The sequence below is a fragment of the Bactrocera tryoni genome, unplaced genomic scaffold (genome assembly GCF_016617805.1).
Source record: "Bactrocera tryoni isolate S06 unplaced genomic scaffold, CSIRO_BtryS06_freeze2 scaffold_950, whole genome shotgun sequence".
Taxonomy (NCBI): domain Eukaryota; kingdom Metazoa; phylum Arthropoda; class Insecta; order Diptera; family Tephritidae; genus Bactrocera; species Bactrocera tryoni.
In genome coordinates, this window is record NW_024396600.1 from 1 (window position 1) to 14555 (window position 14555).

Genomic DNA, 14555 nt, shown 5'->3' on the forward strand with positions numbered 1-14555 from the left:
CCCATCTCCTGTGGTGGGAGTGTGACGATACCCGCACTAACACTACCTTAGGTTTCGAGGTACATTTCTCTACGCATACCAGCTCTTCGTACAAGTGACCAACTCTTTCCGGAACAAGAATAAACATAACTAAGAAAAACACATTGAGAATAACAACTATTAACACCTTGACGATCACTGTTTTGACTAGGACGATTTTGATAACAGAGTATAGGACTCCAGGACACCTTAATGAGTCCGACGAATATATCTTTACCAACAGCAAGGCACTTCGGTGATGTGGCCAGATACAGGCTGCAGGTGGCTGTCATAGATGGGAACTCTCCCCCTTCACGACTTAAATTTTCAAGGTCAATAAAAGCAGCAGACCTTGTGCTCGTATGTGGCTCCCTCAAAATGAGATCATACCTGACTGATCAGTCAATAGTTATCGAAAGTGGTTAATACAATCAGCTTTAGTATTCGTGCGGGCTTGAAGATCCAAGTCGACAAAGCGGCTGACGAAGAACACAGAAATTGAAATGAGTGCAGATATCTGCAGCATTCGAAAAGTGCTACAGGCAATCTGACAACCATCTTACTTTGGAGGGGCGTCAACATTAGTTTGATTCAAGTGAGCTTCAAGTGAGTATAATATATTATATTAATTTAGATGTATCTTTATTGACATTCAAAAAGCAACTGTCCAGTTTATCCGTTGTCGAGTACGCGTCTCGCATATTCGTCAAGTTGGGGTTGACTATGACTACTATAGCATGGTTGCATTCTTTCGTATTTATGTAGTTTAAGTTAAAAATGTAAGTAATAGATGTCTAGTTAGAAATTTAAGAAAATAATAATATATTTATGTATATTACTATTAATATGTCTGTCCGCATCGAGTTGTCCGTCCGAGTACGTCTCCTACATCCGGCCGTCCTGAACTGTCGTTCGACCCGAACGAAGGAGTCCATGATTTCATGAATTCAGCTATCGTTGTGGTTTTATGAGGACCTTCGTGGTCGCCTACTTTTTCAACGTCATATCTTCCGTGCCCTAGCTTTTTCTTAACGGAATATGGACCGAGGAATTTTGCTTTAATCTTTAGACCTGGTCCAAACTGCGTCCGCTTAATTGCTACTAAATCGCCTATTTTGTACTCTGTTTCCTGTTTACGTTTCGAATTAAAAGTGCGCCTATTTTCTTCCTGAATTTTTGATATATTTTCTTTAGCTTTATTCCTCACACTTTCGCGTTCGGCTTCTAATTCCTTTAACAATGCTTCATCTAATAATCTTCTAAGTCCTATATCTTCAGGTATGCGCATGTCTAAGCCTGTTATTATTTTGAATGGAGCTACACCTGTACTTCTCGGTGGTGTATTATTTATTAAACGCTGGACTCTATCTACGTGTTTGTACCAATTTTCAGAATTATTGCGACATATGTAACTTAGTCAAAAGTGATATAATGGAGGATGGAGTCATGTGTAGAAGTTCACGCAAGTGAGGAAAGTTCTCTGATCGCCATTCACTTGGGAGTGGCCAGAAACGATTCTTTTACATATGACTCAAGCAGCTCACTACTTCCGGTCTTTGACCAAGTATCCTCTGGGTAGCCTAAGAACATCCGTTTGAAGGCGAGCTAAAGTGAGAAGGCGAAATATCCCCTACATAGGGTTGTGCGCTGGGTTTGGGACCCGCCACGTAAAAAAAACGCCCCCAATGAGCAGTAACAACCAGCCTCGGATGAGAGACCCCCCTTTTGATGACGACCACGGCAAACGAAATAAGGACTACGATTTAAGGGCATGCACCTGGAATGTCCGGTCCCTTAATTGGGAAGGTTCCGCTGCCCAGCTGGTTGATGTCCTCGTGAAAATAAAGGCTGACATCACCGCCGTCCAAGAAATGCCATATAAAGGAGCGCAAGTTTGGTGTGGGATTCGTGGTGGAAGAGGGACTTCGTCGCCGAGTACTGTCATTCACTCCGGTGAACGTCTAGCCACAATCCGCATCAAAGCGAGGTTCTTCAACATATCGCTGATTTGCGCCCACGCCCCAACGGAAGAGAAGGACGATGTGACCAAAGATGCCTTTTATGAGTGCTTGGAGAGCACTTATGAGAGCTGCTCCCGCCATGATGTCAAAATCGTGCTTGGCGATTTTAACGCCAGGGTGGGCAAAGAAGGTATCTTTGGTACTACGGTCGGTAAATTCAGCCTCCACGATGAAACATTCCCAAATGGGTTGAGGCTGATCGACTTCGCCGGGGCCCGAAGTATGGTTATCTGTAGTACTAGATTCCAGCATAAGAAGATTCATCAAGCTACCTGGCTGTCTCCGGATCGAAAAACTACCAACCAGATCGATCATGTTGTGATAGACGGAAGACACGTCTCCAGTGTTTTAGATGTGCGTGCGCTCCGAGGTCCTAACATCGACTCGGACCACTATCTTGTTGCAGCTAAGATTCGCACCCGCCTCTGTCCAGCAAAAAACGCACGCCAACAAACACAAGGAAGGTTCGACGTCGAGAAGCTGCAATCGCAACAGACAGCCGAACGATTCTCTACTCGGCTTGCACTCCTGCTCTCTGAGAGCACTCGTCAACAACTCGGTATAAGGGAACTGTGGGACGGCATTTCAAACTCCTTACGTCAGCTGCAACCGAAACCATTGGTTTTCGGAAAGTGCAAAAGATCAGCTGGTACGACGAGGAGTGCCGTGTCGCAGCGGAGAGAAAACAGGCTGCTTACCTCGCAACGTTACGATCGACCACTACACGTGCGGGATGGGATAGATAGATGAGAGTTGAAGAGGGAAGCGAGACGCATTTGTAGACAGAAAAAGAAGGAAGCCGAAATGCGTGAGTACGAAGAGCTTGATAAGCCGGCCGACAGGGGTAATGCTCGAAAATTCTACGAAAAAATGCGGCGGCTTACAGAAGGTTTCAAGACCGGAGCATACTCTTGTAGAACCCCCAAAGGTGATCTAGTCACCGATGCCCAGAGCATACTTAAATTATGGAGGGAACACTTCTCCAACCTGCTGAATGGCAGCGAATGCACAACACCAGGAGAAGGCGAACCCGATTCCCCAATCGATGATGATGGAGCAGACGTTCCATTACCCGACCATGAAGAAGTTCAAATAGCAATTGCCCGCCTCAAGAACAACAAAGCGGCAGGGGCCGACGGACTACCGGCCGAGCTATTCAAACACGGCGGCGAAGAACTAATAGGGAGCATGCATCAGCTTCTTTGTAAAATATGGTCGGACGAAAGCATGCTCAACGATTGGAATTTAAGTGTGCTATGCCCAATCCATAAAAAAGGAGACCCTCAATCTGCGCCAACTACCGTGGGATTAGCCTCCTCAACATCGCATATAAGGTTCTATCGAGCGTATTGTGTGAAAGATTAAAGCCCACCGTCAACAAGCTGATTGGACCTTATCAGTGTGGCTTTAGACCTGGAAAATCAACAACCGACCAGATATTCACCATGCGCCAAATCTTGGAAAAGACCCGTGAAAGAAGAATCGACACACACCACCTCTTCGTCGATTTCAAAGCTGCTTTCGACAGCACGAAAAGGAGCTGCCTTTATGCCGCGATGTCTGAATTTGGTATCCCCAGAAAACTAATACGGCTGTGTAAACTGACGTTGAGTAACACGAAAAGCTCCGTCAGAATCGGGAAGGACCTCTCCGAGCCGTTCGATACCAAACGAGGTTTCAGACAAGGTGATTCCCTATCGTGCGATTTCTTCAACCTCCTTCTGGAGAAAATAGTTCGAGCTGCAGAACTACATAAATAGAGAAGGTACCATCTTTTATAAGAGTGTACAGCTGCTGGCGTATGCCGATGATATTGATATCATCGGCCTCAACACCCGCGCCGTTAGTTCTGCTTTCTCCAGACTGGACAAGGAAGCAAAACAAATGGGTCTGGCAGTGAACGAGGGCAAGACGAAATATCTCCTGTCATCAAACAAACAGTCGTCGCACTCGCGACTTGGCACTCACGTCACTGTTGACAGTCATAACTTTGAAGTTGTAGATAATTTCGTCTATCTTGGAACCAGCGTAAACACCACCAACAATGTCAGCCTAGAAATCCAACGCAGGATAACTCTTGCCAACAGGTGCTACTTTGGACTGAGCAGCAAAGTGCTCTCTCGACAAACAAAAACCAAACTCTATAAGTCACTCATAATTCCCGTCCTGCTATACGGTGCAGAGGCTTGGACGATGTCAACAACTGATGAGTCGACGTTGCGAGTTTTTGAGAGAAAAGTTCTGCGAAAGATTTATGGTCCTTTGCGCGTTGGCCACGGCGAATATCGCATTCGATGGAACGATGAGCTGTACGAGATATACGATGACATTGACATAGTTCAGCGAATTAAAAGACAGCGGCTACGCTGGCTGGGTCATGTTGTCCGGATGGATGAAAACACTCCAGCTCTGAAAGTATTCGACGAAGTACCCGCCGGGGAAGCAGAGGAAGAGGAAGACCTCCACTCCGTTGGAAGGACCAAGTGGAGAAGGACCTGGCTTCGCTTGGAATATCCAATTGGCGCCACGTAGCGAAAAGAAGAAACGACTGGCGCGCTGTTGTTAACTCGGCTATAATCGCGTAAGCGGTGTCTACGCCAATTAAGAAGAAGAAGATATAATGATGCGATTTATTCGTTCTACTTGGCCATTTCCCCGTGCAACACCTGTTGCAATTAGAAGATGCTGAATGCCTTCCTTGCTATAATATTCTTCAAAACTTTTGGCTGTGAAAGCCGTGCCTATGTCGGTTATTATTCTTTGGGGATTACCAAATATCGATGCTTGTTTTCGTAAACGTTCTATTACGGATGTAGGGTCTGTGCTCCTGGTAGGGTAAAGCCATACAAACTTGCTAAATGCGTCAACTACAACAAACAAATGATTGTATTTTTTATGTGTCGTTTCCATTGGGCCTAAGTGGTCCAAATGATATGTCATTAACGGTTTATCATCTTTAACTATGGGAGAAAGTAAACCTTCTCTTTTCCCCGATTTTGCTTCCCCTATAATGCATTCGATACAACTTTTTATAACTTTCGAAACTTTAGGTCCTATCTGTGGGATATAGAATGATTTTTCAACATAATCCTGTGTCTTTCTTGTTGACCAATGCCCTTGACAATGTGCAGTTCGAATAATTTCTTCTTCCATTGCTTGCGGAACTACTACCAACTCTTTTACTGGGTCCTTATACAAAATACCGTTTTTCAAATAAAAATCTTCATATGTACTGCATTGTAAGACTCTAGTTACCGCATTTACCCAATCATCACTTTGCTGTTCTTGCCGTAAACGAAAACTTAGCGAATCTTCTAACAGCATTGATGTCATTCGGCTAAGAGCATCAACGTGTTTCATTTTCGTACCAGGTCTATGCTCAATTTCGTAGTTGAAGTCCTGAAGGTACATAGCCCAACGAGCGACTCTTAAAGGTACTTCTTTCTTCTTCATAGTTAAAGCAAACGCATTGCAGTCACTCACTATTTTAAATTTTTTGCCTAGAACGTATATTCTCCACTTCTTCAACGCTTCTATGATCGCAAGAACTTCAAGCTCATACGAATGGTACCTTTGCTCTTCGGGTCTAGTTTTGCGACTCATAAATTGTATGGGATGAAATTGCTGGTCGTCTACGTCTTTCTGTAAAAGAACACCCCCATAGCCGTGTATACTAGCGTCTGTGTGTATCTCAGTTTGAGCACTGGGATTATAAAGCTTCAAAACTGGTGCACTTATAAGAGATAATTTAAGCTGATGAAATGCAATTGTCTGCTCTTCTTTGAATTGAAAATCGACGTCTTTTCTTAGTAAATCACTTAACGGCCTCGCAACCATCGCATATCCTTCTATAAAGCGTCTAAAGTATGAGGTAAGGCCCAAAAATCTTTGAAGTCATTTCTTATCTTGTGGTAGTGGAAATGACTGAACGGACTTTACTTTATCATTTGATGGTCTGATACCATCTTCATCAATAACGTACCCTAAAAAGTTTATTCGCTTCATTAAAAACTGGCACTTTTGCCACTTAACCTCTAAGCCAAAATTCTCTGCTCTTTTCAAAACGCATTCTAATTTTTCTATTGCCTCTTCTTCATTTTGTGCCGGTATAATTATATCGTCCATATAAACAACGATGACTCCTGCTTGAACCAAGTCACGAAAAATAGCTGAAATATACCTACAAAATACTGCGGGAGAATTACAGATTCCAAATGGGACAAAATTTAATTCAAATTGACCACGGTGCGTAACAAAAGACGTGTACCGCTTGGAATTTGGTTCAACAGGTACGTGAAAAAATCCGTTGGCCAAATCCAGCGTAAAAGAAATTTTAGCTCCTTGTAATTCCTCTAGCACATCATCAATTAATGGCATTGGAAAATTGTCTCGCGTTATCTTCTCATTTAATTTCTTAAAATCACAGCACAAACGTTTTGTGCCATCTTTTTTTGACACAAGAACTACGGGCGATGCGTATTCTGAATAGCTTGTTTGTATTATGCCATCATTCAGCCAACTATCCACCTGCTCATCTATTACGCGCTGATCGAAATGCGAAACTCTTCGCGGAGTTTGGTAAACCGGTATATCGTCAGATAAAATGATTTTCATTTCAACCGGAGACTGAGAATTTGGTTTCGGGGTATATTGTTTGACTAAATCAGTAACTGCAGTGCCTTTATCTGCAGACAAGTGTGACACATTAAGAGTTGGTACGTTCTCCAGACTGGTTAAATCGCTTTGCATACACAAGGCTGTAAACTCGCTTAAAAGATAGTTTTGCTCAACGTCTGTGACTTCCGTTTCTTGCCTGCAAACTTCTTCATTTTTTACCTGTTCATTAACTTTTCTATTTTTAATTTTAAATGTAGCAGTACCCTCTTCAAACGAGATATCTGCTTTTTTAAGAATATCACTGCCAAGTACAGCTTCATAACGCAAATCTTCGCTTTTAGCTACATGTAAGGTTACGTCTATTTTAATATTATCTACACTGATTTCCCGTGTAATGCTGCCTAATGTAGTCAGTTCGCTTTCTTTTATTCCTATTAATCTACGTTTGTCGCTACTTAACTGTGGGCAATTCAGCTTGGTAAAAATGTCGTTTCGCAATAAACTCAAATCAGACCCAGTGTCTACCATAGCGTCGACTGATACGCCATCTAATTGAATTTTCTTAAAAATTAAACCACTGACCGGATTCAAAGGTGCCTTAAACATGGCATTTACCGTTCCCTTCTCTGTTTTAATATTTTTTCCACCACCGCTCTTGCATTCGAAACTTCGGTGTTCTACTTCACCACACTTAAAACATTTATATTGTTTTTCCCCTTTTTTACAATCTTTTGCTATATGTGAAGTTGCTGAACATTTAAACATTTCTTAACGCTTTCGCTACCGCTTTGAGTAGTTGATGGTTTCGCTATATTCTGTGTATACTACGATTTGTTCGTCGACTGTCGCGAACCATGCACTCTTTCATACACTTTCAAATTTTCTTTCAAAGCCTTGATACACTGCGACTGGTATAAAATGGTTTTGTTTGGCCTAGTATCAGGAATATCTTCAACAAAATAACCTATCAGGCTGACTTCATCTAACTTTATGGGTTTTCCTATTTCCATCAGTGTATATAAATATTCTTTAAATGATTCATTATACCTCTTTCGCCGATTTTGCAGCATTCGATGAACATCCAACGCAGACAGTTTTGTGCCAAACACGTCTATAATTGTAGATTTCAGCGAATTCCAATCGCTTTTACCCTCTTGACTTCGCAAAAATAGTTTTGCTGCTCCCTTTAGCAATTGTTTCCCGTAAACATATTTCTGGAGCTCTGTCCACCCTAATGTTAGTGCATTATCTTCAAACTCTTTAACCCAGATACGAACGCCTAATGTGTCTGTACCGGTAAACGAAGGTAAACTGTCTTGAATGTCTTTTAATGTAAAACTATTTTTCATAACTACGGTTTGTATGGTTTGTGGTACGGGAATCGAAGGTTCCCCGTATGTGGATTCTTCTTCACTCTCTTCATCTTCACTCTGTAAGAGACCGTAGTGACGAAGAAGTCTGTCCCTCAGTTCATTTTTTCGTCCTTGAATACTTAAACCAACCTGTCTTAAATTGTCTTTCAAATTTACTACTGTCAAACCTAAAATCGTCTGAGCGTCCATGGTCTTACAGATTATTACAAAACTTATGATTAGTACAAAGAATTTTAAATTATTTATGTGGTAAAATTTTGTGTTTCAGTTGAAATATAATACGTGGTATGTGGCAAAATATAAAAGTAAGTTAATAAAAATGGGTAGTTCCTGCTAAAACTATGTTATTATACAAATTAATGTTATTTAATGAATTCAATTTCAAATGTTTGACATAGTTAACATACATACACACACATATGCATATCTTTCTCTATGTAATGTTTAAGTATAGTAAATATAAGTTTTCGTAGTTAATAGTTAATTAGAAACGTATGTGCCAAATTAATTTAAGTCCATTTACATATTTCATTGACTTTATTTCGATATAACATTAGCGCAATTTCCACTTTTAAATTGAATACAATGAAAAATTTTCTTTTGTTTTGCTATGGCTATTCTTCAAACTATTCTCAGGTAGAAGTTATTTTGCCTTCTTTACTCTTGTTTGCTTATACATATATCTATTTTCGTTATTGCAACAAACTATTTATTTCGCTCTAGTTTTCTGTTCCTTTAATTCTGATAACTTTTATTAATTCTGTTACTCTATTGATACTGTTTTATCTTTAAATATTATAATACTCTCCTCTTCTCTGCTTCTTATACTTATAAGCATTACTTATCTACGTTTTCTGCTGATCTCTCCTATCGCCGTTGCTGCTCTCCTCGGTGAAGTTGTACGACTTATACCAATTTGACTTTCGATACTCTTCGTATTTTGTGATTTGCCTTAATTGTAAAGCACTCCTTTCTATCTGCCTTTTACACTTTTACAGCTTTGCTCTTCTACTTTCCTGCTGTCGATGTTACTGCTCTTCTTGGTGAAGCTTTGTTGGACTTATACCGATTTGACTTTCGGTATAGTTATTGCTCGTCTTTCTTTGTTCTTTTTTCTATCTGAACTTTGCTGCTATCAGTAAGTTGCTGTGCTGCTACTACTGCTGCTGTCTTTCTTCTGCTTCGTCTCAATAAAATTCACTTCTGTTTATCCTTTCAACACTTACGGTAGTAAAGCCTATTCGCCTTACAATCACTTACTTGCTGTCCCAAAACGTTGCTGTGCGGCGTATATGTACTGATTCAACCTTCGATAGTTTTCACATCTATCTTGCGTGCTCTTTTAAACTTTTAGCACTTTCCACTCTGTCACACTGTTTTTATTACTCTGTCACTATTTCTATTTCGTTTGCAGTATAATACTGTGCGGCTTACACTGCATCGTTTTTAGGTTTTAACTTCGTGTTTTTTTTTTTTTTTTTTTTTTTTTTCTCTATTTCGCCTTCTTATCGAAAATGCACTTCGGCTTCTTGAAATTTAAATTTCAACCGTCACTTTAAATATTGGAGTTCCAGAAAATTTTTCGAACTATGTCGGCCATTTGGAAAATGTACCATATTTCATAAAATTGGTATCAATTTGCACTCAAGTATCGCAATTTTCTCACGATTCCCACTGTACTTCCACAATATGTGAAATAAATTCACGTACACCATTAAGGTACTTCATAAAATTTATTAGCTTACACAATGTGCGGCTTTCGCATTTTAAAACTTCCCGAATGTCTCAATTTTTATTCACACTGACATTTACTGCAAGAATGATAGAATACAAGACATTACGACGACCGCCATTACGAAACGTCATAGTTCCGTGTTGAGAAGAACAAGAGTGAAAAACTGTCAAATGGCTTGCAAATTGTAAACAGAAAAAGTAAACACTTTTGCAAATTCATAAAATATTATTAATTCTTTTTCGATTTTAATGAAAAGTTTTAGAAAGTGAAGCGATTGAATATTGTTGAGTGAAAAGATTTGAATCATTTCTAAAGAAATATATCGGCCTATTGATAATAAAATTGTCTATTAAGTTGTGATTCAAATGGAGAAGACGTTTCTCGTGTTGTATATAAATATATAAATATATTATAAGTTCAGATGTATCAGATAGTATGAAATTATGATAAAAGAATTGTGAAATTATTAACATAGTATTAAATATATATCATTTCTTTTGCAAAATAACACCCATTTTTTGGCAACTTTTAAATCGGCCGGAAAACTGAAAAAACTCGTTTTCGATCCTTTAATTGCATAATAATTATTACAACAAGCCACTGCACGATTTCATTTTAAAAAACTAATATATTTATGCTTAGAAATTTAAATACAATACATTAAAGTACACTTACACTGGTTTTTCTTCATTTGAACAATTTCCACACATGCTACTCTATTTATTGTGGATGTGCCTAAAACTAATTATGCATATATTATTTTCTTGCAATAATAGATATTTCGTATATGGAATATTCCACTGAAACCTTCCCAAAGACGAATGACTTAATATTATTTTGGGAATTTCAAAAAGTGTTTACTTTTCATATACAATTTCTATGCATTTCTATTTTTGTTCTTCTCAACGCAAAACTGTTACGTCACGAAATTGTTGAACAATGTATTTGTTTTTGTAAGAATTGTCAAGAGCTAAACCGAAAAAAACTAACTGTAAACTAGTGTCGTAATCTTGTATTCTATCATTCTTGATCAAATATTCAAATCGCGGTTGAGTCCCCAAAATTTGTAGGAAATAAGACAATGTAGGAAATAAGAAATGAATGACCTTTAGAAATATGCATATTTGCATTATTTCGTTGTCATTTCCATATTCGTAGCAATAGAATTTCTATGGCATAAGTAAAGTAAATATGTATGATCGTGAATACATATCGACGCAGATTTTTGCGAGAAGTACCAGAAAGTTGTGCACTTATGATGAAGCTTTGCCATCGTCGCGAAAAGACGACTTGTTAAGTAAAGGCATGCTCGGGGAGATAATAAATTATAATAAAATGGCAAAATGTGAATTAAAGTTTTCTAGTTTTCTTTCATACAAAATGATATGCATTTCTTGGAATATCACTAAGAAGTATAACTTCATCCGCGCGTAGGGACTCCACGCACCTTTTTTTTCAAATACTCTTCTTAAAATTAGAATGCTTCTTCATTGTTCTTTTTTTCGATGCTCCACATTCTATCAAGAGTTTTTTTATACTCTCGCAACAAAGTTGCTAAGGAGAGTATTATAGTTTTGTTCACATAACGGTTGTTTGTAAGTCCTAAAACTAAAAAGAGTCAGATATAGGTTATATATACCAAAGTGATCAGGGTGACGAGTAGAGTCGAAATCCGGATGTCTGTCTGTCGTCTGTCCGTCCGTCTGTCCGTCCGTCCGTGCAAGCTGTAACTTGAGTAAAATTGAGATATCATGATGAAACTTGGTACACGTATTCCTTGGCTCCATAAGAAGGTTAAGTTCGAAGATGGGCAAAATCGGCCCACTGCCACGCCCACAAAATGGCGGAAACCGAAAACCTATAAAGTGTCATAACTAAGCCATAAATAAAGATATTAAAGTGAAATTTGGCACAAAGGATCGCATTAGGGAGGGGCATATTTGACGCAATTTTTTGAAAAGTGGGCGTGGCCCTGCCCTCTACTAAGTTTTTGTACATATCTTGGAAACTACTATAGCTATGTCAACCAAACTCTATAGAGTCGTTTTCATCAGGCATTTCCATATACAGTTCAAAATGGAAGAAATCGGATAATAACCACGCCCACCTCCCATACAAAGGTTATGTTGAAAATCACTAAAAGTGCGTTAACCGACTAACAAAAACGTCAGAAACACTAAATTTTACGGAAGAAATGGCAGAAGGAAGCTGCACCCAGGCTTTTTTAAAAATTGAAAATGGGCGTGGCCTCGCCCACTTATGGACCAAAAACCATATCTCAGGAACTACTAGACCGATTTCAATGAAATTCGGTATATAATATTTTCTTAACACCCTGATGACATGTACGAAATATGGGTGAAATCGGTTCACAACCACGCCTTCTTCCAATATAACGCTATTTTGAATTCCATCTGATGCCTTTCTGTATAATACGAGTATATACATTAGGAACCAATGATGATAGCGGAATAAAACTTTACAAAAATACGGTATTTGAAAAATATGTAAATGACGTATAATGAAATCTCGATTATCACTTTATCATGCGAAAGTATAAAATGTTCGGTGACCTTACCTTCCTTACTTGCATTTTAATTTTGGTTTGTACTACTTTGCATTTTTTCACATTGTTATTGTCGTCTGTCCCTTTTAGTCACGGCTATTTTCGACTTCGATCTGTATTCTTTTAAGCTTTCATGCTTTCTTTTTGTTGAACCTTCGATGCTCACCATTCAGGGTGACATGCCCCACTGCATTTTATTCATCCACCTCACTAAACTTATAACATGCAGAGCTGGTGGTCTCACCTACAACCGACAAATAATATGCAAAAGCCTACCAAGTTTAGAATTGGATTACTAAATGAACTTTGAGCAGAACCTAACGCTCAACAATTAGTTAGATTAAAACACATAATCTTTGCCACTTTCATTATTATTCCCAAGTAAAGTTCTATAAAAGCCCACCAATAGTCGTAGGAATGTCTTTCGTGTACACAAATTCGCTACGGAATGGTGCAGGCGAACGCTCGATTATTCACATGTCAATTGCACTACTTTACGCTACGTGTCGCCTACTACATGCGCTATGGGCTGGATTTTTGCCGGCGCTGTACAACTGGCATACTGGCGAGCTATACCTATCGCGGCTGTATCTGCTCTACAGTGCTGGGATACAGCTTTGCTTTGCTTTGGGCACACCGTACACTTACAAGGGTTACTTGGAGCAATCCACTGAAAGGTTCGAGGATAAAGTGATTCAGTGGACGGCTATAATGACAAATGCTGGAAGATACCTAACGTTCGCCGCTCTGTCTGTACATCTGGACTCGTCGGCAAAATATCATCCAACTTTGTGAGGAACTTTGGCGTCTGGGCTCTCTGTACGCGCGTACATTACCCGCAGTAGATCGTGTACGTTTACACATGCTGACGCAACGTTTGTCACTCTTGGGTACGGAGCATTTTGAATACCTGAGCTTCACTCTTCGCGTCTTGCGCTTCGGGCAGCTCACTTTTCTTTTATACTAATTAAGTGATTCATTCTCAATGCAATGCATACCTGTGTTTGGCACATATTTCACTTGAGTTCGCTGTACAGTTTGATCGCATGTTTGTTGGTGGTGGTGCTGTATGCCAATTTAGTGGCGAATATAATCGGGGTACCGTGGTTACTTTCGGCGAGAAATGAAAGTGCCAAGATTATGCGTGAGGCGAGTGAGCTCATAGAACTGCGGTACGACAGACAGCTTATGCAAGTGGTAGAGTGGTAACTTTTAAATTAACATGGACGGTTAAGTTTTCCTCTCTCTCTCGTTCTGGTGGATAATTTTTCTGTGTACGTCTGTTGCAACCGTCTACGTTATACCGTTTGGGGCCTCTTCGAGATTGATTTACCGCAATGTGCTACATTTTTCTTTGTGGTGCTGAACGCTGCCATTCAAAAACCTATTAAAGATGCGACCTTGCTGATTTCACAGGATATTTTTGAATATATAAACTATAAAAAAGAGTAACAAAAAAATTTTTGAAAGTGTCACACTGGTATAGCCGCTTAATACAATTCGATATGGAGCGAGAAATCGGTAATCAATAAACTAACCTATGTTTTCGTATTGATGGGTTTTCACAGAGCAACAGACAGACAGAAGAGCTTCAACTATTTTTTAAAGAGTTTCTTGTTTACATTATCAAAAAGAAAAAAAAAATCGCAAATGGTTTCTTAATTCTTGTTATGTTTCTCATATCTCTATAATATAACATTTCCTTTATTATACAAAAACAATAACTCTTAGAGAAATTACTTTATATCTTTCTTTAAAAGAAATTTTCAGAACAGATACATTTCAATCAATTTTCCTATTTTTAATAAACGTTTCAAAATCGGAACAAAAGCCCCATACGCAAAGGTCCATAACTATTCCACAGAACCTTTCTCTCAAAAACTCGTAGTGCCGACTCATGACATGGTTTCATTGTCCATGTCTCCGGACCATCTAGCTGGATGGGGATGATGAGTGACTTGTGGTGTTTGGCCTTTGTTCGTAGAGAGAGGACTTTACTTCTCAATTGCTTACTCAGTCCGGAATAGCACCTGTTGGCAAAAGTTATTCTGCGTTGGATTTCGAGGCTGACTTTGTTAGTGGAGTTGATACTGATTCCAAGATAGACGAAATTATCTACGCTTTGAAGTTATGACTGTCAACAGTGACACCCATTCGTTAGTTGACTGTCGACGTGAATAGATGTGCTTGCGCATCGTTGCGATTCTTGCCAAGTGTTTTTCTTC

At 39.3% G+C, this 14555-nt stretch overlaps 1 pseudogene; it reads left to right on the top strand.

The window, feature by feature from the left end:
• The first annotated feature begins 12747 nt into the window (after positions 1-12747).
• Positions 12748-13862, top strand: LOC120782122 (annotated as a pseudogene).
• Positions 13863-14555: the final 693 nt, after the last annotated feature.